This window comes from Schistocerca serialis, unplaced genomic scaffold, assembly GCF_023864345.2.
Source record: "Schistocerca serialis cubense isolate TAMUIC-IGC-003099 unplaced genomic scaffold, iqSchSeri2.2 HiC_scaffold_1400, whole genome shotgun sequence".
NCBI lineage: Eukaryota > Metazoa > Arthropoda > Insecta > Orthoptera > Acrididae > Schistocerca > Schistocerca serialis.
In genome coordinates, this window is record NW_026047626.1 from 2,814,337 (window position 1) to 2,839,302 (window position 24,966).

Consider the following 24,966-nt stretch of genomic DNA (forward strand, 5'->3'; position numbering starts at 1 on the left):
AAACGATACTCGATTTAGAAGGAGATGTCATAGAACCAATAGTTTTTCACAGCGACGCAATTTCTGTGTTACATCGTCAATGTGACCGAGCGTGTGCTGCTGTAAAGACGGAATAGTGCATCGGAAAGGATATAGTCGTATCCCAAAGGGAAATCCTGTCGTTTCCGTGGAAACGTTACTCGATTTAGAAGGGGCCGTAATAGAACCCATAGTATTTAATAGCGACGCAATTTCGGTGTTATTTAGTCAATGTGAGGGAGCGAGGGATGCAGTAAGGAAGGAATAGTGCATCTGAAAGGGGATTGTCGTAACCCAGAAGAAAACCCTGTCGTTTCCATAGAAACGATACTCGATTTAGAAGGAGATGTCATAGAACCAATAGTATTTCACAGCGACGCAATTTCTGTGTTACATCGTCAATGTGACCGAGCGTGTGCTGCTGTAAAGACGGAATAGTGCATCGGAAAGGATATAGTCGTATCCCAAAGGGAAATCCTGTCGTTTCCGTAGAAACGTTACTCGATTTAGAAGGGGCCGTAATAGAACCCATAGTATTTAATAGCGACGCAATTTCTGTGTTATTTAGTCAATGTGAGGGAGCGAGGGATGCAGTAAGGAAGGAATAGTGCATCTGAAAGGGGATTGTCGTAACCCAGAAGAAAACCCTGTCGTTTCCATAGAAACGACACTCGATTTAGAAGGAGATGTCATAGAACCAATAGTTTTTCACAGCGACGCAATTTCTGTGTTACATCGTCAATGTGACCGAGCGTGTGCTGCTGTAAAGACGGAATAGTGCATCGGAAAGGATATAGTCGTATCCCAAAGGGAAATCCTGTCGTTTCCGTAGAAACGTTACTCGATTTAGAAGGGGCCGTAATAGAACCCATAGTATTTAATAGCGACGCCATTTCTGTGTTATTTAGTCAATGTGAGGGAGCGAGGGATGCAGTAAGGAAGGAATAGTGCATCTGAAAGGGGATTGTCGTAACCCAGAAGAAAACCCTGTCGTTTCCATAGAAACGATACTCGATTTAGAAGGAGATGTCATAGAACCAATAGTTTTTCACAGCGACGCAATTTCTGTGTTACATCGTCAATGTGACCGAGCGTGTGCTGCTGTAAAGACGGAATAGTGCATCGGAAAGGATATAGTCGTATCCCAAAGGGAAATCCTGTCGTTTCCGTAGAAACGTTACTCGATTTAGAAGGGGCCGTAATAGAACCCATAGTATTTAATAGCGACGCAATTTCTGTGTTATTTAGTCAATGTGAGGGAGCGAGGGATGCAGTAAGGAAGGAATAGTGCATCTGAAAGGGGATTGTCGTAACCCAGAAGAAAACCCTGTCGTTTCCATAGAAACGATACTCGATTTAGAAGGAGATGTCATAGAACCAATAGTATTTCACAGCGACGCAATTTCTGTGTTACATCGTCAATGTGACCGAGCGTGTGCTGCTGTAAAGACGGAATAGTGCATCGGATAGGATATAGTCGTATCCCAAAGGGAAATCCTGTCGTTTCCGTAGAAACGTTACTCGATTTAGAAGGGGCCGTAATAGAACCCATAGTATTTAATAGCGACGCAATTTCTGTGTTATTTAGTCAATGTGAGGGAGCGAGGGATGCAGTAAGGAAGGAATAGTTCATCTGAAAGGGGATTGTCGTAACCCAGAAGAAAACCCTGTCGTTTCTATAGAAACGATACTCGATTTAGAAGGAGATGTCATAGAACCAATAGTATTTCACAGCGACGCAATTTCTGTATTACATCGTCAATGTGACCGAGCGTGTGCTGCTGTAAAGACGGAATAGTGCATCGGAAAGGATATAGTCGTATCCCAAAGGGAAATCCTGTCGTTTCCGTAGAAACGTTACTCGATTTAGAAGGGGCCGTAATAGAACCCATAGTATTTAATAGCGACGCAATTTCTGTGTTATTTAGTCAATGTGAGGGAGCGAGGGATGCAGTAAGGAAGGAATAGTGCATCTGAAAGGGGATTGTCGTAACCCAGAAGAAAACCCTGTCGTTTCCATAGAAACGATACTCGATTTAGAAGGAGATGTCATAGAACCAATAGTATTTCACAGCGACGCAATTTCTGTGTTACATCGTCAATGTGACCGAGCGTGTGCTGCTGTAAAGACGGAATAGTGCATCGGAAAGGATATAGTCGTATCCCAAAGGGAAATCCTGTCGTTTCCGTAGAAACGTTACTCGATTTAGAAGGGGCCGTAATAGAACCCATAGTATTTAATAGCGACGCAATTTCTGTGTTATTTAGTCAATGTGAGGGAGCGAGGGATGCAGTAAGGAAGGAATAGTGCATCTGAAAGGGGATTGTCGTAACCCAGAAGAAAACCCTGTCGTTTCCATAGAAACGATACTCGATTTAGAAGGAGATGTCATAGAACCAATAGTATTTCACAGCGACGCAATTTCTGTGTTACATCGTCAATGTGACCGAGCGTGTGCTGCTGTAAAGACGGAATAGTGCATCGGAAAGGATATAGTCGTATCCCAAAGGGAAATCCTGTCGTTTCCGTAGAAACGTTACTCGATTTAGAAGGGGCCGTAATAGAACCCATAGTATTTAATAGCGACGCAATTTCTGTGTTATTTAGTCAATGTGAGGGAGCGAGGGATGCAGTAAGGAAGGAATAGTGCATCTGAAAGGGGATTCTCGTAACCCAGAAGAAAACCCTGTCGTTTCCATAGAAACGATACTCGATTTAGAAGGAGATGTCATAGAACCAATAGTATTTCACAGCGACGCAATTTCTGTGTTACATCGTCAATGTGACCGAGCGTGTGCTGCTGTAAAGACGGAATAGTGCATCGGAAAGGATATAGTCGTATCCCAAAGGGAAATCCTGTCGTTTCCGTAGAAACGTTACTCGATTTAGAAGGGGCCGTAATAGAACCCATAGTATTTAATAGCGACGCAATTTCTGTGTTATTTAGTCAATGTGAGGGAGCGAGGGATGCAGTAAGGAAGGAATAGTGCATCTGAAAGGGGATTGTCGTAACCCAGAAGAAAACCCTGTCGTTTCCATAGAAATGATACTCGATTTAGAAGGAGATGTCATAGAACCAATAGTATTTCACAGCGACGCAATTTCTGTGTTACATCGTCAATGTGACCGAGCGTGTGCTGCTGTAAAGACGGAATAGTGCATCGGAAAGGATATAGTCGTATCCCAAAGGGAAATCCTGTCGTTTCCGTAGAAACGTTACTCGATTTAGAAGGGGCCGTAATAGAACCCATAGTATTTAATAGCGACGCAATTTCTGTGTTATTTAGTCAATGTGAGGGAGCGAGGGATGCAGTAAGGAAGGAATAGTGCATCTGAAAGGGGATTGTCGTAACCCAGAAGAAAACCCTGTCGTTTCCATAGAAATGATACTCGATTTAGAAGGAGATGTCATAGAACCAATAGTATTTCACAGCGACGCAATTTCTGTGTTACATCGTCAATGTGACCGAGCGTGTGCTGCTGTAAAGACGGAATAGTGCATCGGAAAGGATATAGTCGTATCCCAAAGGGAAATCCTGTCGTTTCCGTAGAAACGTTACTCGATTTAGAAGGGGCCGTAATAGAACCCATAGTATTTAATAGCGACGCAATTTCTGTGTTATTTAGTCAATGTGAGGGAGCGAGGGATGCAGTAAGGAAGGAATAGTGCATCTGAAAGGGGATTGTCGTAACCCAGAAGAAAACCCTGTCGTTTCCATAGAAATGATACTCGATTTAGAAGGAGATGTCATAGAACCAATAGTATTTCACAGCGACGCAATTTCTGTGTTACATCGTCAATGTGACCGAGCGTGTGCTGCTGTAAAGACGGAATAGTGCATCGGAAAGGATATAGTCGTATCCCAAAGGGAAATCCTGTCGTTTCCGTAGAAACGTTACTCGATTTAGAAGGGGCCGTAGTAGAACCCATAGTATTTAATAGCGACGCAATTTCTGTGTTATTTAGTCAATGTGAGGGAGCGAGGGATGCAGTAAGGAAGGAATAGTGCATCTGAAAGGGGATTGTCGTAACCCAGAAGAAAACCCTGTCGTTTCCATAGAAACGATACTCGATTTAGAAGGAGATGTCATAGAACCAATAGTTTTTCACAGCGACGCAATTTCTGTGTTACATCGTCAATGTGACCGAGCGTGTGCTGCTGTAAAGACGGAATAGTGCATCGGAAAGGATATAGTCGTATCCCAAAGGGAAATCCTGTCGTTTCCGTAGAAACGTTACTCGATTTAGAAGGGGCCGTAATAGAACCCATAGTATTTAATAGCGACGCAATTTCTGTGTTATTTAGTCAATGTGAGGGAGCGAGGGATGCAGTAAGGAAGGAATAGTTCATCTGAAAGGGGATTGTCGTAACCCAGAAGAAAACCCTGTCGTTTCCATAGAAACGATACTCGATTTAGAAGGAGATGTCATAGAACCAATAGTATTTCACAGCGACGCAATTTCTATGTTACATCGTCAATGTGACCGAGCGTGTGCTGCTGTAAAGACGGAATAGTGCATCGGAAAGGATATAGTCGTATCCCAAAGGGAAATCCTGTCGTTTCCGTAGAAACGTTACTCGATTTAGAAGGGGCCGTAATAGAACCCATAGTATTTAATAGCGACGCAATTTCTGTGTTATTTAGTCAATGTGAGGGAGCGAGGGATGCAGTAAGGAAGGAATAGTGCATCTGAAAGGGGATTGTCGTAACCCAGAAGATAACCCTGTCGTTTCCATAGAATCGATACTCGATTTAGAAGGAGATGTCATAGAACCAATAGTATTTCACAGCGACGCAATTTCTGTGTTACATCGTCAATGTGACCGAGCGTGTGCTGCTGTAAAGACGGAATAGTGCATCGGAAAGGATATAGTCGTATCCCAAAGGGAAATCCTGTCGTTTCCGTAGAAACGTTACACGATTTAGAAGGGGCCGTAATAGAACCCATAGTATTTAATAGCGACGCAATTTCTGTGTTATTTAGTCAATGTGAGGGAGCGAGGGATGCAGTAAGGAAGGAATAGTGCATCTGAAAGGGGATTGTCGTAACCCAGAAGAAAACCCTGTCGTTTCCATAGAAACGATACTCGATTTAGAAGGAGATGTCATAGAACCAATAGTATTTCACAGCGACGCAATTTCTGTGTTACATCGTCAATGTGACCGAGCGTGTGCTGCTGTAAAGACGGAATAGTGCATCGGAAAGGATATAGTCGTATCCCAAAGGGAAATCCTGTCGTTTCCGTAGAAACGTTACTCGATTTAGAAGGGGCCGTAATAGAACCCATAGTATTTAATAGCGACGCAATTTCTGTGTTATTTAGTCAATGTGAGGGAGCGAGGGATGCAGTAAGGAAGGAATAGTGCATCTGAAAGGGGATTGTCGTAACCCAGAAGATAACCCTGTCGTTTCCATAGAATCGATACTCGATTTAGAAGGAGATGTCATAGAACCAATAGTATTTCACAGCGACGCAATTTCTGTGTTACATCGTCAATGTGACCGAGCGTGTGCTGCTGTAAAGACGGAATAGTGCATCGGAAAGGATATAGTCGTATCCCAAAGGGAAATCCTGTCGTTTCCGTAGAAACGTTACTCGATTTAGAAGGGGCCGTAATAGAACCCATAGTATTTAATAGCGACGCAATTTCTGTGTTATTTAGTCAATGTGAGGGAGCGAGGGATGCAGTAAGGAAGGAATAGTGCATCTGAAAGGGGATTGTCGTAACCCAGAAGATAACCCTTTCTTTTCCATAGAATCGATACTCGATTTAGAAGGAGATGTCATAGAACCAATAGTATTTCACAGCGACGCAATTTCTGTGTTACATCGTCAATGTGACCGAGCGTGTGCTGCTGTAAAGACGGAATAGTGCATCGGAAAGGATATAGTCGCATCCCAAAGGGAAATCCTGTCGTTTCCGTAGAAACGTTACTCGATTTAGAAGGGGCCGTAATAGAACCCATAGTATTTAATAGCGACGCAATTTCTGTGTTATTTAGTCAATGTGAGGGAGCGAGGGATGCAGTAAGGAAGGAATAGTGCATCTGAAAGGGGATTGTCGTAACCCAGAAGATAACCCTGTCGTTTCCATAGAATCGATACTCGATTTAGAAGGAGATGTCATAGAACCAATAGTATTTCATAGCGACGCAATTTCTGTGTTACATCGTCAATGTGACCGAGCGTGTGCTGCTGTAAAGACGGAATAGTGCATCGGAAAGGATATAGTCGTATCCCAAAGGGAAATCCTGTCGTTTCCGTAGAAACGTTACTCGATTTAGAAGGGGCCGTAATAGAACCCATAGTATTTAATAGCGACGTAATTTCTGTGTTATTTAGTCAATGTGAGGGAGCGAGGGATGCAGTAAGGAAGGAATAGTGCATCTGAAAGGGGATTGTCGTAACCCAGAAGATAACCCTGTCGTTTCCATAGAATCGATACTCGATTTAGAAGGAGATGTCATAGAACCAATAGTATTTCACAGCGACGCAATTTCTGTGTTACATCGTCAATGTGACCGAGCGTGTGCTGCTGTAAAGACGGAATAGTGCATCGGAAAGGATATAGTCGTATCCCAAAGGGAAATCCTGTCGTTTCCGTAGAAACGTTACTCGATTTAGAAGGGGCCGTAATAGAACCCATAGTATTTAATAGCGACGCAATTTCTGTGTTATTTAGTCAATGTGAGGGAGCGAGGGATGCAGTAAGGAAGGAATAGTGCATCTGAAAGGGGATTGTCGTAACCCAGAAGATAACCCTGTCGTTTCCATAGAATCGATACTCGATTTAGAAGGAGATGTCATAGAACCAATAGTATTTCACAGCGACGCAATTTCTGTGTTACATCGTCAATGTGACCGAGCGTGTGCTGCTGTAAAGACGGAATAGTGCACCGGAAAGGATATAGTCGTATCCCAAAGGGAAATCCTGTCGTTTCCGTAGAAACGTTACTCGATTTAGAAGGGGCCGTAATAGAACCCATAGTATTTAATAGCGACGTAATTTCTGTGTTATTTAGTCAATGTGAGGGAGCGAGGGATGCAGTAAGGAAGGAATAGTGCATCTGAAAGGGGATTGTCGTAACCCAGAAGATAACCCTGTCGTTTCCATAGAATCGATACTCGATTTAGAAGGAGATGTCATAGAACCAATAGTATTTCACAGCGACGCAATTTCTGTGTTACATCGTCAATGTGACCGAGCGTGTGCTGCTGTAAAGACGGAATAGTGCATCGGAAAGGATATAGTCGTATCCCAAAGGGAAATCCTGTCGTTTCCGTAGAAACGTTACTCGATTTAGAAGGGGCCGTAATAGAACCCATAGTATTTAATAGCGACGTAATTTCTGTGTTATTTAGTCAATGTGAGGGAGCGAGGGATGCAGTAAGGAAGGAATAGTGCATCTGAAAGGGGATTGTCGTAACCCAGAAGATAACCCTGTCGTTTCCATAGAATCGATACTCGATTTAGAAGGAGATGTCATAGAACCAATAGTATTTCACAGCGACGCAATTTCTGTGTTACATCGTCAATGTGACCGAGCGTGTGCTGCTGTAAAGACGGAATAGTGCATCGGAAAGGATATAGTCGTATCCCAAAGGGAAATCCTGTCGTTTCCGTAGAAACGTTACTCGATTTAGAAGGGGCCGTAATAGAACCCATAGTATTTAATAGCGACGTAATTTCTGTGTTATTTAGTCAATGTGAGGGAGCGAGGGATGCAGTAAGGAAGGAATAGTGCATCTGAAAGGGGATTGTCGTAACCCAGAAGATAACCCTGTCGATTCCGTAGAATCGATACTCGATTTAGAAGGAGATGTCATAGAACCAATAGTATTTCACAGCGACGCAATTTCTGTGTTACATCGTCAATGTGACCGAGCGTGTGCTGCTGTAAAGACGGAATAGTGCATCGGAAAGGATATAGTCGTATCCCAAAGGGAAATCCTGTCGTTTCCGTAGAAACGTTACTCGATTTAGAAGGGGCCGTAATAGAACCCATAGTATTTAATAGCGACGCAATTTCTGTGTTATTTAGTCAATGTGAGGGAGCGAGGGATGCAGTAAGGAAGGAATAGTGCATCTGAAAGGGGATTGTCGTAACCCAGAAGAAAACCCTGTCGTTTCCATAGAATCGATACTCGATTTAGAAGGAGATGTCATAGAACCAATAGTATTTCACAGCGACGCAATTTCTGTGTTACATCGTCAATGTGACCGAGCGTGTGCTGCTGTAAAGACGGAATAGTGCATCGGAAAGGATATAGTCGTATCCCAAAGGGAAATCCTGTCGTTTCCGTAGAAACGTTACTCGATTTAGAAGGGGCCGTAATAGAACCCATAGTATTTAATAGCGACGCAATTTCTGTGTTATTTAGTCAATGTGAGGGAGCGAGGGATGCAGTAAGGAAGGAATAGTGCATCTGAAAGGGGATTGTCGTAACCCAGAAGATAACCCTGTCGTTTCCATAGAATCGATACTCGATTTAGAAGGAGATGTCATAGAACCAATAGTATTTCACAGCGACGCAATTTCTGTGTTACATCGTCAATGTGACCGAGCGTGTGCTGCTGTAAAGACGGAATAGTGCATCGGAAAGGATATAGTCGTATCCCAAAGGGAAATCCTGTCGTTTCCGTAGAAACGTTACTCGATTTAGAAGGGGCCGTAATAGAACCCATAGTATTTAATAGCGACGCAATTTCTGTGTTATTTAGTCAATGTGAGGGAGCGAGGGATGCAGTAAGGAAGGAATAGTGCATCTGAAAGGGGATTGTCGTAACCCAGAAGAAAACCCTGTCGTTTCCATAGAAACGATACTCGATTTAGAAGGAGATGTCGTAGAACCAATAGTATTTCACAGCGACGCAATTTCTGTGTTACATCGTCAATGTGACCGAGCGTGTGCTGCTGTAAAGCCGGAATAGTGCATCGGAAAGGATATAGTCGTATCCCAAAGGGAAATCCTGTCGTTTCCGTAGAAACGTTACTCGATTTAGAAGGGGCCGTAATAGAACCCATAGTATTTAATAGCGACGCAATTTCTGTGTTATTTAGTCAATGTGAGGGAGCGAGGGATGCAGTAAGGAAGGAATAGTGCATCTGAAAGGGGATTGTCGTAACCCAGAAGATAACCCTGTCGTTTCCATAGAATCGATACTCGATTTAGAAGGAGATGTCATAGAACAAATAGTATTTCACAGCGACGCAATTTCTGTGTTACATCGTCAATGTGACCGAGCGTGTGCTGCTGCAAAGACGGAATAGTGCATCGGAAAGGATATAGTCGTATCCCAAAGGGAAATCCTGTCGTTTCCGTAGAAACGTTACTCGATTTAGAAGGGGCCGTAATAGAACCCATAGTATTTAATAGCGACGTAATTTCTGTGTTATTTAGTCAATGTGAGGGAGCGAGGGATGCAGTAAGGAAGGAATAGTGCATCTGAAAGGGGATTGTCATAACCCAGAAGAAAACCCTGTCGTTTCCATAGAATCGATACTCGATTTAGAAGGAGATGTCATAGAACCAATAGTATTTCACAGCGACGCAATTTCTGTGTTACATCGTCAATATGACCGAGCGTGTGCTGCTGTAAAGACGGAATAGTGCATCGGAAAGGATATAGTCGTATCCCAAAGGGAAATCCTGTCGTTTCCGTAGAAACGTTACTCGATTTAGAAGGGGCCGTAATAGAACCCATAGTATTTAATAGCGACGTAATTTCTGTGTTATTTAGTCAATGTGAGGGAGCGAGGGATGCAGTAAGGAAGGAATAGTGCATCTGAAAGGGGATTGTCGTAACCCAGAAGATAACCCTGTCGTTTCCATAGAATCGATACTCGATTTAGAAGGAGATGTCATAGAACCAATAGTATTTCACAGCGACGCAATTTCTGTGTTACATCGTCAATGTGACCGAGCGTGTGCTGCTGTAAAGACGGAATAGTGCATCGGAAAGGATATAGTCGTATCCCAAAGGGAAATCCTGTCGTTTCCGTAGAAACGTTACTCGATTTAGAAGGGGCCGTAATAGAACCCATAGTATTTAATAGCGACGTAATTTCTGTGTTATTTAGTCAATGTGAGGGAGCGAGGGATGCAGTAAGGAAGGAATAGTGCATCTGAAAGGGGATTGTCGTAACCCAGAAGATAACCCTGTCGATTCCGTAGAATCGATACTCGATTTAGAAGGAGATGTCATAGAACCAATAGTATTTCACAGCGACGCAATTTCTGTGTTACATCGTCAATGTGACCGAGCGTGTGCTGCTGTAAAGACGGAATAGTGCATCGGAAAGGATATAGTCGTATCCCAAAGGGAAATCCTGTCGTTTCCGTAGAAACGTTACTCGATTTAGAAGGGGCCGTAATAGAACCCATAGTATTTAATAGCGACGCAATTTCTGTGTTATTTAGTCAATGTGAGGGAGCGAGGGATGCAGTAAGGAAGGAATAGTGCATCTGAAAGGGGATTGTCGTAACCCAGAAGAAAACCCTGTCGTTTCCATAGAATCGATACTCGATTTAGAAGGAGATGTCATAGAACCAATAGTATTTCACAGCGACGCAATTTCTGTGTTACATCGTCAATGTGACCGAGCGTGTGCTGCTGTAAAGACGGAATAGTGCATCGGAAAGGATATAGTCGTATCCCAAAGGGAAATCCTGTCGTTTCCGTAGAAACGTTACTCGATTTAGAAGGGGCCGTAATAGAACCCATAGTATTTAATAGCGACGCAATTTCTGTGTTATTTAGTCAATGTGAGGGAGCGAGGGATGCAGTAAGGAAGGAATAGTGCATCTGAAAGGGGATTGTCGTAACCCAGAAGATAACCCTGTCGTTTCCATAGAATCGATACTCGATTTAGAAGGAGATGTCATAGAACCAATAGTATTTCACAGCGACGCAATTTCTGTGTTACATCGTCAATGTGACCGAGCGTGTGCTGCTGTAAAGACGGAATAGTGCATCGGAAAGGATATAGTCGTATCCCAAAGGGAAATCCTGTCGTTTCCGTAGAAACGTTACTCGATTTAGAAGGGGCCGTAATAGAACCCATAGTATTTAATAGCGACGCAATTTCTGTGTTATTTAGTCAATGTGAGGGAGCGAGGGATGCAGTAAGGAAGGAATAGTGCATCTGAAAGGGGATTGTCGTAACCCAGAAGAAAACCCTGTCGTTTCCATAGAAACGATACTCGATTTAGAAGGAGATGTCGTAGAACCAATAGTATTTCACAGCGACGCAATTTCTGTGTTACATCGTCAATGTGACCGAGCGTGTGCTGCTGTAAAGCCGGAATAGTGCATCGGAAAGGATATAGTCGTATCCCAAAGGGAAATCCTGTCGTTTCCGTAGAAACGTTACTCGATTTAGAAGGGGCCGTAATAGAACCCATAGTATTTAATAGCGACGCAATTTCTGTGTTATTTAGTCAATGTGAGGGAGCGAGGGATGCAGTAAGGAAGGAATAGTGCATCTGAAAGGGGATTGTCGTAACCCAGAAGATAACCCTGTCGTTTCCATAGAATCGATACTCGATTTAGAAGGAGATGTCATAGAACAAATAGTATTTCACAGCGACGCAATTTCTGTGTTACATCGTCAATGTGACCGAGCGTGTGCTGCTGCAAAGACGGAATAGTGCATCGGAAAGGATATAGTCGTATCCCAAAGGGAAATCCTGTCGTTTCCGTAGAAACGTTACTCGATTTAGAAGGGGCCGTAATAGAACCCATAGTATTTAATAGCGACGTAATTTCTGTGTTATTTAGTCAATGTGAGGGAGCGAGGGATGCAGTAAGGAAGGAATAGTGCATCTGAAAGGGGATTGTCATAACCCAGAAGAAAACCCTGTCGTTTCCATAGAATCGATACTCGATTTAGAAGGAGATGTCATAGAACCAATAGTATTTCACAGCGACGCAATTTCTGTGTTACATCGTCAATATGACCGAGCGTGTGCTGCTGTAAAGACGGAATAGTGCATCGGAAAGGATATAGTCGTATCCCAAAGGGAAATCCTGTCGTTTCCGTAGAAACGTTACTCGATTTAGAAGGGGCCGTAATAGAACCCATAGTATTTAATAGCGACGTAATTTCTGTGTTATTTAGTCAATGTGAGGGAGCGAGGGATGCAGTAAGGAAGGAATAGTGCATCTGAAAGGGGATTGTCGTAACCCAGAAGATAACCCTGTCGTTTCCATAGAATCGATACTCGATTTAGAAGGAGATGTCATAGAACCAATAGTATTTCACAGCGACGCAATTTCTGTGTTACATCGTCAATGTGACCGAGCGTGTGCTGCTGTAAAGACGGAATAGTGCATCGGAAAGGATATAGTCGTATCCCAAAGGGAAATCCTATCGTTTCCGTAGAAACGTTACTCGATTTAGAAGGGGCCGTAATAGAACCCATAGTATTTAATAGCGACGCAATTTCTGTGTTATTTAGTCAATGTGAGGGAGCGAGGGATGCAGTAAGGAAGGAATAGTGCATCTGAAAGGGGATTGTCGTAACCCAGAAGAAAACCCTGTCGTTTCCATAGAATCGATACTCGATTTAGAAGGAGATGTCATAGAACCAATAGTATTTCACAGCGACGCAATTTCTGTGTTACATCGTCAATGTGACCGAGCGTGTGCTGCTGTAAAGACGGAATAGTGCATCGGAAAGGATATAGTCGTATCCCAAAGGGAAATCCTGTCGTTTCCGTAGAAACGTTACTCGATTTAGAAGGGGCCGTAATAGAACCCATAGTATTTAATAGCGACGCAATTTCTGTGTTATTTAGTCAATGTGAGGGAGCGAGGGATGCAGTAAGGAAGGAATAGTGCATCTGAAAGGGGATTGTCGTAACCCAGAAGATAACCCTGTCGTTTCCATAGAATCGATACTCGATTTAGAAGGAGATGTCATAGAACCAATAGTATTTCACAGCGACGCAATTTCTGTGTTACATCGTCAATGTGACCGAGCGTGTGCTGCTGTAAAGACAGAATAGTGCATCGGAAAGGATATAGTCGTATCCCAAAGGGAAATCCTGTCGTTTCCGTAGAAACGTTACTCGATTTAGAAGGGGCCGTAATAGAACCCATAGTATTTAATAGCGACGCAATTTCTGTGTTATTTAGTCAATGTGAGGGAGCGAGGGATGCAGTAAGGAAGGAATAGTGCATCTGAAAGGGGATTGTCGTAACCCAGAAGATAACCCTGTCGTTTCCATAGAATCGATTCTCGATTTAGAAGGAGATGTCATAGAACCAATAGTATTTCACAGCGACGCAATTTCTGTGTTACATCGTCAATGTGACCGAGCGTGTGCTGCTGTAAAGACGGAATAGTGCATCGGAAAGGATATAGTCGTATCCCAAAGGGAAATCCTGTCGTTTCCGTAGAAACGTTACTCGATTTAGAAGGGGCCGTAATAGAACCCATAGTATTTAATAGCGACGTAATTTCTGTGTTATTTAGTCAATGTGAGGGAGCGAGGGATGCAGTAAGGAAGGAATAGTGCATCTGAAAGGGGATTGTCGTAACCCAGAAGATAACCCTGTCGTTTCCATAGAATCGATACTCGATTTAGAAGGAGATGTCATAGAACCAATAGTATTTCACAGCGACGCAATTTCTGTGTTACATCGTCAATGTGACCGAGCGTGTGCTGCTGTAAAGACGGAATAGTGCATCGGAAAGGATATAGTCGTATCCCAAAGGGAAATCCTGTCGTTTCCGTAGAAACGTTACTCGATTTAGAAGGGGCCGTAATAGAACCCATAGTATTTAATAGCGACGCAATTTCTGTGTTATTTAGTCAATGTGAGGGAGCGAGGGATGCAGTAAGGAAGGAATAGTGCATCTGAAAGGGGATTGTCGTAACCCAGAAGAAAACCCTGTCGTTTCCATAGAATCGATACTCGATTTAGAAGGAGATGTCATAGAACCAATAGTATTTCACAGCGACGCAATTTCTGTGTTACATCGTCAATGTGACCGAGCGTGTGCTGCTGTAAGGACGGAATAGTGCATCGGAAAGGATATAGTCGTATCCCAAAGGGAAATCCTGTCGTTTCCGTAGAAACGTTACTCGATTTAGAAGGGGCCGTAATAGAACCCATAGTATTTAATAGCGACGCAATTTCTGTGTTATTTAGTCAATGTGAGGGAGCGAGGGATGCAGTAAGGAAGGAATAGTGCATCTGAAAGGGGATTGTCGTAACCCAGAAGATAACCCTGTCGTTTCCATAGAATCGATACTCGATTTAGAAGGAGATGTCATAGAACCAATAGTATTTCACAGCGACGCAATTTCTGTGTTACATCGTCAATGTGACCGAGCGTGTGCTGCTGTAAAGACGGAATAGTGCATCGGAAAGGATATAGTCGTATCCCAAAGGGAAATCCTGTCGTTTCCGTAGAAACGTTACTCGATTTAGAAGGGGCCGTAATAGAACCCATAGTATTTAATAGCGACGCAATTTCTGTGTTATTTAGTCAATGTGAGGGAGCGAGGGATGCAGTAAGGAAGGAATAGTGCATCTGAAAGGGGATTGTCGTAACCCAGAAGATAACCCTGTCGTTTCCATAGAATCGATACTCGATTTAGAAGGAGATGTCATAGAACCAATAGTATTTCACAGCGACGCAATTTCTGTGTTACATCGTCAATGTGACCGAGCGTGTGCTGCTGTAAAGACGGAATAGTGCATCGGAAAGGATATAGTCGTATCCCAAAGGGAAATCCTGTCGTTTCCGTAGAAACGTTACTCGATTTAGAAGGGGCCGTAATAGAACCCATAGTATTTAATAGCGACGCAATTTCTGTGTTATTTAGTCAATGTGAGGGAGCGAGGGATGCAGTAAGGAAGGAATAGTGCATCTGAAAGGGGATTGTCGTAACCCAGAAGAAAACCCTGTCGTTTCCATAGAATCGATACTCGATTTAGAAGGAGATGTCATAGAACCAATAGTATTTCACAGCGACGCAATTTCTGTGTTACATCGTCAATGTGACCGAGCGTGTGCTGCTGTAAAGACGGAATAGTGCATCGGAAAGGATATAGTCGTATCCCAAAGGGAAATCCTGTCGTTTCCGTAGAAACGTTACTCGATTTAGAAGGGGCCGTAATAGAACCCATAGTATTTAATAGCGACGCAATTTCTGTGTTATTTAGTCAATGTGAGGGAGCGAGGGATGCAGTAAGGAAGGAATAGTGCATCTGAAAGGGGATTGTCGTAACCCAGAAGAAAACCCTGTCGTTTCCATAGAATCGATACTCGATTTAGAAGGAGATGTCATAGAACCAATAGTATTTCACAGCGACGCAATTTCTGTGTTACATCGTCAATGTGACCGAGCGTGTGCTGCTGTAAAGACGGAATAGTGCATCGGAAAGGATATAGTCGTATCCCAAAGGGAAATCCTGTCGTTTCCGTAGAAACGTTACTCGATTTAGAAGGGGCCGTAATAGAACCCATAGTATTTAATAGCGACGTAATTTCTGTGTTATTTAGTCAATGTGAGGGAGCGAGGGATGCAGTAAGGAAGGAATAGTGCATCTGAAAGGGGATTGTCGTAACCCAGAAGATAACTCTGTCGTTTCCATAGAATCGATACTCGATTTAGAAGGAGATGTCATAGAACCAATAGTATTTCACAGCGACGCAATTTCTGTGTTACATCGTCAATGTGACCGAGCGTGTGCTGCTGTAAAGACGGAATAGTGCATCGGAAAGGATATAGTCGTATCCCAAAGGGAAATCCTGTCGTTTCCGTAGAAACGTTACTCGATTTAGAAGGGGCCGTAATAGAACCCATAGTATTTAATAGCGACGCAATTTCTGTGTTATTTAGTCAATGTGAGGGAGCGAGGGATGCAGTAAGGAAGGAATAGTGCATCTGAAAGGGGATTGTCGTAACCCAGAAGAAAACCCTGTCGTTTCCATAGAATCGATACTCGATTTAGAAGGAGATGTCATAGAACCAATAGTATTTCACAGCGACGCAATTTCTGTGTTACATCGTCAATGTGACCGAGCGTGTGCTGCTGTAAAGACGGAATAGTGCATCGGAAAGGATATAGTCGTATCCCAAAGGGAAATCCTGTCGTTTCCGTAGAAACGTTACTCGATTTAGAAGGGGCCGTAATAGAACCCATAGTATTTAATAGCGACGCAATTTCTGTGTTATTTAGTCAATGTGAGGGAGCGAGGGATGCAGTAAGGAAGGAATAGTGCATCTGAAAGGGGATTGTCGTAACCCAGAAGATAACCCTGTCGTTTCCATAGAATCGATACTCGATTTAGAAGGAGATGTCATAGAACCAATAGTATTTCACAGCGACGCAATTTCTGTGTTACATCGTCAATGTGACCGAGCGTGTGCTGCTGTAAAGACGGAATAGTGCATCGGAAAGGATATAGTCGTATCCCAAAGGGAAATCCTGTCGTTTCCGTAGAAACGTTACTCGATTTAGAAGGGGCCGTAATAGAACCCATAGTATTTAATAGCGACGCAATTTCTGTGTTATTTAGTCAATGTGAGGGAGCGAGGGATGCAGTAAGGAAGGAATAGTGCATCTGAAAGGGGATTGTCGTAACCCAGAAGATAACCCTGTCGTTTCCATAGAATCGATACTCGATTTAGAAGAAGATGTCATAGAACCAATAGTATTTCACAGCGACGCAATTTCTGTGTTACATCGTCAATGTGACCGAGCGTGTGCTGCTGTAAAGACGGAATAGTGCATCGGAAAGGATATAGTCGTATCCCAAAGGGAAATCCTGTCGTTTCCATAGAAACGTTACTCGATTTAGAAGGGGCCGTAATAGAACCCATAGTATTTAATAGCGACGCAATTTCTGTGTTATTTAGTCAATGTGAGGGAGCGAGGGATGCAGTAAGGAAGGAATAGTGCATCTGAAAGGGGATTGTCGTAACCCAGAAGATAACCCTGTCGTTTCCATAGAATCGATACTCGATTTAGAAGGAGATGTCATAGAACCAATAGTATTTCACAGCGACGCAATTTCTGTGTTACATCGTCAATGTGACCGAGCGTGTGCTGCTGTAAAGACGGAATAGTGCATCGGAAAGGATATAGTCGTATCCCAAAGGGAAATCCTGTCGTTTCCGTAGAAACATTACTCGATTTAGAAGGGGCCGTAATAGAACCCATAGTATTTAATAGCGACGCAATTTCTGTGTTATTTAGTCAATGTGAGGGAGCGAGGGATGCAGTAAGGAAGGAATAGTGCATCTGAAAGGGGATTGTCGTAACCCAGAAGATAACCCTGTCGTTTCCATAGAATCGATACTCGATTTAGAAGGAGATGTCATAGAACCAATAGTATTTCACAGCGACGCAATTTCTGTGTTACATCGTCAATGTGACCGAGCGTGTGCTGCTGTAAAGACGGAATAGTGCATCGGAAAGGATATAGTCGTATCCCAAAGGGAAATCCTGTCGTTTCCGTAGAAACGTTACTCGATTTAGAAGGGGCCGTAATAGAACCCATAGTATTTAATAGCGACGCAATTTCTGTGTTATTTAGTCAATGTGAGGGAGCGAGGGATGCAGTAAGGAAGGAATAGTGCATCTGAAAGGGGATTGTCGTAACCCAGAAGATAACCCTGTCGTTTCCATAGAATCGATACTCGATTTAGAAGAAGATGTCATAGAACCAATAGTATTTCACAGCGACGCAATTTCTGTGTTACATCGTCAATGTGACCGAGCGTGTGCTGCTGTAAAGACGGAATAGTGCATCGGAAAGGATATAGTCGTATCCCAAAGGGAAATCCTGTCGTTTCCATAGAAACGTTACTCGATTTAGAAGGGGCCGTAATAGAACCCATAGTATTTAATAGCGACGCAATTTCTGTGTTATTTAGTCAATGTGAGGGAGCGAGGGATGCAGTAAGGAAGGAATAGTGCATCTGAAAGGGGATTGTCGTAACCCAGAAGATAACCCTGTCGTTTCCATAGAATCGATACTCGATTTAGAAGGAGATGTCATAGAACCAATAGTATTTCACAGCGACGCAATTTCTGTGTTACATCGTCAATGTGACCGAGCGTGTGCTGCTGTAAAGACGGAATAGTGCATCGGAAAGGATATAGTCGTATCCCAAAGGGAAATCCTGTCGTTTCCGTAGAAACATTACTCGATTTAGAAGGGGCCGTAATAGAACCCATAGTATTTAATAGCGACGCAATTTCTGTGTTATTTAGTCAATGTGAGGGAGCGAGGGATGCAGTAAGGAAGGAATAGTGCATCTGAAAGGGGATTGTCGTAACCCAGAAGATAACCCTGTCGTTTCCATAGAATCGATACTCGATTTAGAAGGAGATGTCATAGAACCAATAGTATTTCACAGCGACGCAATTTCTGTGTTACATCGTCAATGTGACCGAGCGTGTGCTGCTGTAAAGACGGAATAGTGCATCGGAAAGGATATAGTCGTATCCCAAAGGGAAATCCTGTCGTTTCCGTAGAAACGTTACTCGATTTAGAAGGGGCCGTAATAGAACCCATAGTATTTAATAGCGACGCAATTTCTGTGTTATTTAGTCAATGTGAGGGAGCGAGGGATGCAGTAAGGAAGGAATAGTGCATCTGAAAGGGGATTGTCGTAACCCAGAAGATAACCCTGTCGTTTCCATAGAATCGATACTCGATTTAGAAGGAGATGTCATAGAACCAATAGTATTTCACAGCGACGCAATTTCTGTGTTACATCGTCAATGTGACCGAGCGTGTGCTGCTGTAAAGACGGAATAGTGCATCGGAAAGGATATAGTCGTATCCCAAAGGGAAATCCTGTCGTTTCCGTAGAAACGTTACTCGATTTAGAAGGGGCCGTAATAGAACCCATAGTATTTAATAGCGACGCAATTTCTGTGTTATTTAGTCAATGTGAGGGAGCGAGGGATGCAGTAAGGAAGGAATAGTGCATCTGAAAGGGGATTGTCGTAACCCAGAAGATAACCCTGTCGTTTCCATAGAATCGATACTCGATTTAGAAGGAGATGTCATAGAACCAATAGTATTTCACAGCGACGCAATTTCTGTGTTACATCGTCAATGTGACCGAGCGTGTGCTGCTGTAAAGACGGAATAGTGCATCGGAAAGGATATAGTCGTATCCCAAAGGGAAATCCTGCCGTTTCCGTAGAAACGTTACTCGATTTAGAAGGGGCCGTAATAGAACCCATAGTATTTAATAGCGACGCAATTTCTGTGTTATTTAGTCAATGTGAGGGAGCGAGGGATGCAGTAAGGAAGGAATAGTGCATCTGAAAGGGGATTGTCGTAACCCAGAAGAAAACCCTGTCGTTTCCATAGAAACGATACTCGATTTAGAAGGAGATGTCGTAGAACCAATAGTATTTCACAGCGACGCAATTTCTGTGTTACATCGTCAATGTGACCGAGCGTGTGCTGCTGTAAAGACGGAATAGTGCATCGGAAAGGATATAGTCGTATCCCAAAGGGAAATCCTGTCGTTTCCGTAGAAACGTTACTCGATTTAGAAGGGGCCGTAATAGAACCCATAGTATTTAATAGCGACGCAATTTCTGTGTTATTTAGTCAATGTGAGGGAGCGAGGGATGCAGTAAGGAAGGAATAGTGCATCTGAAAGGGGATTGTCGTAACCCAGAAGATAACCCTGTCGTTTCCATAGAATCGATACTCGATTTAGAAGGAGATGTCATAGAACCAATAGTATTTCACAGCGACGCAATTTCTGTGTTACATCGTCAATGTGACCGAGCGTGTGCTGCTGTAAAGACGGAATAGTGCATCGGAAAGGATATAGTCGTATCCCAAAGGGAAATCCTGTCGTTTCCGTAGAAACGTTACTCGATTTAGAAGGGGCCGTAATAGAACCCATAGTATTTAATAGCGACGCAATTTCTGTGTTATTTAGTCAATGTGAGGGAGCGAGGGATGCAGTAAGGAAGGAATAGTGCATCTGAAAGGGGATTGTCGTAACCCAGAAGAAAACCCTGTCGTTTCCATAGAAACGATACTCGATTTAGAAGGAGATGTCATAGAACCAATAGTATTTCACAGCGACGCAATTTCTGTGTTACATCGTCAATGTGACCGAGCGTGTGCTGCTGTAAAGACGGAATAGTGCATCGGAAAGGATATAGTCGTATCCCAAAGGGAAATCCTGACGTTTCCGTAGAAACGTTACTCGAATTAGAAGGGGCCGTAATAGAACCCATAGTATTTAATAGCGACGCAATTTCTGTGTTATTTAGTCAATGTGAGGGAGCGAGGGATGCAGTAAGGAAGGAATAGTGCATCTGAAAGGGGATTGTCGTAACCCAGAAGAAAACCCTGTCGTTTCCATAGAAACGATACTCGTATTAGAAGGAGATGTCATAGAACCAATAGTATTTCACAGCGACGCAATTTCTGTGTTACATCGTCAATGTGACCGAGCGTGTGCTGCTGTAAAGACGGAATAGTGCATCGGAAAGGATATAGTCGTATCCCAAAGGGAAATCCTGTCGTTTCCGTAGAAACGTTACTCGATTTAGTAGGGGCCGTAATAGAACCCATAGTATTTAATAGCGACGCAATATCTGTGTTATTTAGTCAATGTGAGGGAGCGAGGGATGCAGTAAGGAAGGAATAGTGCATCTGAAAGGGGATTGTCGTAACCCAGAAGAAAACCCTGTCGTTTCCATAGAAACGATACTCGATTTAGAAGGAGATGTCATAGAACCAATAGTATTTCACAGCGACGCAATTTCTGTGTTACATCGTCAATGTGACCGAGCGTGTGCTGCTGTAAAGACGGAATAGTGCATCGGAAAGGATATAGTCGTATCCCAAATGGAAATCCTGTCGTTTCCGTAGAAACGTTACTCGATTTAGAAGGGGCCGTAATAGAACCCATAGTATTTAATAGCGACGCAATTTCTGTGTTATTTAGTCAATGTGAGGGAGCGAGGGATGCAGTAAGGAAGGAATAGTGCATCTGAAAGGGGATTGTCGTAACCCAGAAGAAAACCCTGTCGTTTCCATAGAAACGATACTCGATTTAGAAGGAGATGTCATAGAACCAATAATATTTCACAGCCACGCAATTTCTGTGTTACATCGTCAATGTGACCGAGCGTGTGCTGCTGTAAAGACGGAATAGTGCATCGGAAAGGATATAGTCGTATCCCAAAGGGAAATCCTGTCGTTTCCGTAGAAACGTTACTCGATTTAGAAGGGGCCGTAATAGAACCCATAGTATTTAATAGCGACGCAATTTCTGTGTTATTTAGTCAATGTGAGGGAGCGAGGGATGCAGTAAGGAAGGAATAGTGCATCTGAAAGGGGATTGTCGTAACCCAGAAGAAAACCCTGTCGTTTCCATAGAAACGATACTCGATTTAGAAGGAGATGTCATAGAACCAATAGTATTTCACAGCCACGCAATTTCTGTGTTACATCGTCAATGTGACCGAGCGTGTGCTGCTGTAAAGACGGAATAGTGCATCGGAAAGGATATAGTCGTATCCCAAAGGGAAATCCTGTCGTTTCCGTAGAAACGTTACTCGATTTAGAAGGGGCCGTAATAGAACCCATAGTATTTAATAGCGACGCAATTTCTGTGTTATTTAGTCAATGTGAGGGAGCGAGGGATGCAGTAAGGAAGGAATAGTGCATCTGAAAGGGGATTGTCGTAACCCAGAAGAAAACCCTGTCGTTTCCATAGAAACGATACTCGATTTAGAAGGAGATGTCATAGAACCAATAGTATTTCACAGCCACGCAATTTCTGTGTTACATCGTCAATGTGACCGAGCGTGTGCTGCTGTAAAGACGGAATAGTGCATCGGAAAGGATATAGTCGTATCCCAAAGGGAACTCCTGTCGTTTCCGTAGAAACGTTACTCGATTTAGAAGGGGCCGTAATAGAACCCATAGTATTTAATAGCGACGCAATTTCTGTGTTATTTAGTCAATGTGAGGGAGCGAGGGATGCAGTAAGGAAGGAATAGTGCATCTGAAAGGGGATTGTCGTAACCCAGAAGATAACCCTGTCGTTTCCATAGAATCGATACTCGATTTAGAAGGAGATGTCATAGAACCAATAGTATTTCACAGCGACGCAATTTCTGTGTTACATCGTCAATGTGACCGAGCGTGTGCTGCTGTAAAGACGGAATAGTGCATCGGAAAGGATATAGTCGTATCCCAAAGGGAAATCCTGTCGTTTCCGTAGAAACGTTACTCGATTTAGAAGGGGCCGTAATAGAACCCATAGTATTTAATAGCGACGCAATTTCTGTGTTATTTAGTCAATGTGAGGGAGCGAGGGATGAAGTAAGGAAGGAATAGTGCATCTGAAAGGGGATTGTCGTAACCCAGAAGAAAACCCTGTCGTTTCCATAGAAACGATACTCGATTTAGAAGGAGATGTCAAAGAACCAATAGTATTTCAAAGCGACGCAATTTCTGTGTTACATCGTCAATGTGACCGGGCGTGTGCTGCTGTAAAGACGGAATAGTGCATCGGAAAGGATATAGTCGTATCCCAAAGGGAAATCCTGTCGTTTCCGTAGAAACGTTACTCGATTTAGAAGGGGCCGTAATAGAACCCATAGTATTTAATAGCGACGCAATTTCTGTGTTATTTAGTCAATGTGAGGGAGCGAGGGATGCAGTAAGGAAGGAATAGTGCATCTGAAAGGGGATTGTCGTAACCCAGAAGAAAACCCTGTCGTTTCCATAGAAACGATACTCGATTTAGAAGGAGATGTCATAGAACCAATAGTATTTCACAGCCACGCAATTTCTGTGTTACATCGTCAATGTGACCGAGCGTGTGCTGCTGTAAAGACGGAATAGTGCATCGGAAAGGATATAGTCGTATCCCAAAGGGAAATCCTGTCGTTTCCGTAGAAACGTTACTCGATTTAGAAGGGGCCGTAATAGAACCCATAGTATTTAATAGCGACGCAATTTCTGTGTTATTTAGTCAATGTGAGGGAGCGAGGGATGCAGTAAGGAAGGAATAGTGCATCTGAAAGGGGATTGTCGTAACCCAGAAGAAAACCCTGTCGTTTCCATAGAAACGATACTCGATTTAGAAGGAGATGTCATAGAACCAATAGTATTTCACAGCCACGCAATTTCTGTGTTACCTCGTCAATGTGACCGAGCGTGTGCTGCTGTAAAGACGGAATAGTGCATCGGAAAGGATATAGTCGTATCCCAAAGGGAAATCCTGTCGTTTCCGTAGAAACGTTACTCGATTTAGAAGGGGCCGTAATAGAACCCATAGTATTTAATAGCGACGCAATTTCTGTGTTATTTAGTCAATGTGAGGGAGCGAGGGATGCAGTAAGGAAGGAATAGTGCATCTGAAAGGGGATTGTCGTAACCCAGAAGATAACCCTGTCGTTTCCATAGAATCGATACTCGATTTAGAAGGAGATGTCATAGAACCAATAGTATTTCACAGCCACGCAATTTCTGTGTTACATCGTCAATGTGACCGAGCGTGTGCTGCTGTAAAGACGGAATAGTGCATCGGAAAGGATATAGTCGTATCCCAAAGGGAAATCCTGTCGTTTCCGTAGAAACGTTACTCGATTTAGAAGGGGCCGTAATAGAACCCATAGTATTTAATAGCGACGCAATTTCTGTGTTATTTAGTCAATGTGAGGGAGCGAGGGATGAAGTAAGGAAGGAATAGTGCATCTGAAAGGGGATTGTCGTAACCCAGAAGAAAACCCTGTCGTTTCCATAGAAACGATACTCGATTTAGAAGGAGATGTCAAAGAACCAATAGTATTTCAAAGCGACGCAATTTCTGTGTTACATCGTCAATGTGACCGAGCGTGTGCTGCTGTAAAGACGGAATAGTGCATCGGAAAGGATATAGTCGTATCCCAAAGGGAAATCCTGTCGTTTCCGTAGAAACGTTACTCGATTTAGAAGGGTCCGTAATAGAACCCATAGTATTTAATAGCGACGTAATTTCTGTGTTATTTAGTCAATGTGAGGGAGCGAGGGATGCAGTAAGGAAGGAATAGTGCATCTGAAAGGGGATTGTCGTAACCCAGAAGAAAACCCTGTCGTTTCCATAGAAACGATACTCGATTAAGAAGGAGATCTCATAGAACCAATAGTATTTCACAGCGACGCAATTTCTGTGTTACATCGTCAATGTGACCGAGCGTGTGCTGCTGTAAAGACGGAATAGTGCATCGGAAAGGATATAGTCGTATCCCAAAGGGAAATCCTGTCGTTTCCGTAGAAACGTTACTCGATTTAGAAGGGGTCGTAATAGAACCCATAGTATTTAATAGCGACGCAATTTCTGTGTTACATCGTCAATGTGACCGAGCGTGTGCTGCTGTAAAGACGGAATAGTGCATCAGAAAGGATATAGTCGCATCCCAAAGGAAAATCCTGTCGTTTCCGTAGAAACGTTACTCCATTTAGAAGGGGTCGTAATAGAACCCATAGTATTTCATAGCGAAGCAATTTCTGTGTTACATCGTCAATGTGACCGAGCGTGTGCTGCTGTAAAGACGGAATAGTGCATCGGAAAGGATATAGTCGTATCCCAAAGGGAAATCCTGTCGTTTCCGTAGAAACGTTACTCGATTTAGAAGGGGCCGTAATAGAACCCATAGTATTTCATAGCGACGCAATTTCTGTGTTACATCGTCAATGTGACCGAGCGTGTGCTGCTGTAAAGACGGAATAGTGCATCGGAAAGGATATAGTCGTATCCCAAAGGGAAATCCTGTCGTTTCCGTAGAAACGTTACTTGATTTAGAAGGGGTCGTAATAGAACCCATAGTATTTCATAGCGACGCAATTTCTGTGTTACATCGTCAATGTGACCGAACGTGTGCTGCTGTAAAGACGGAATAGTGCATCGGAAAGGATATAGTCGTATCCCAA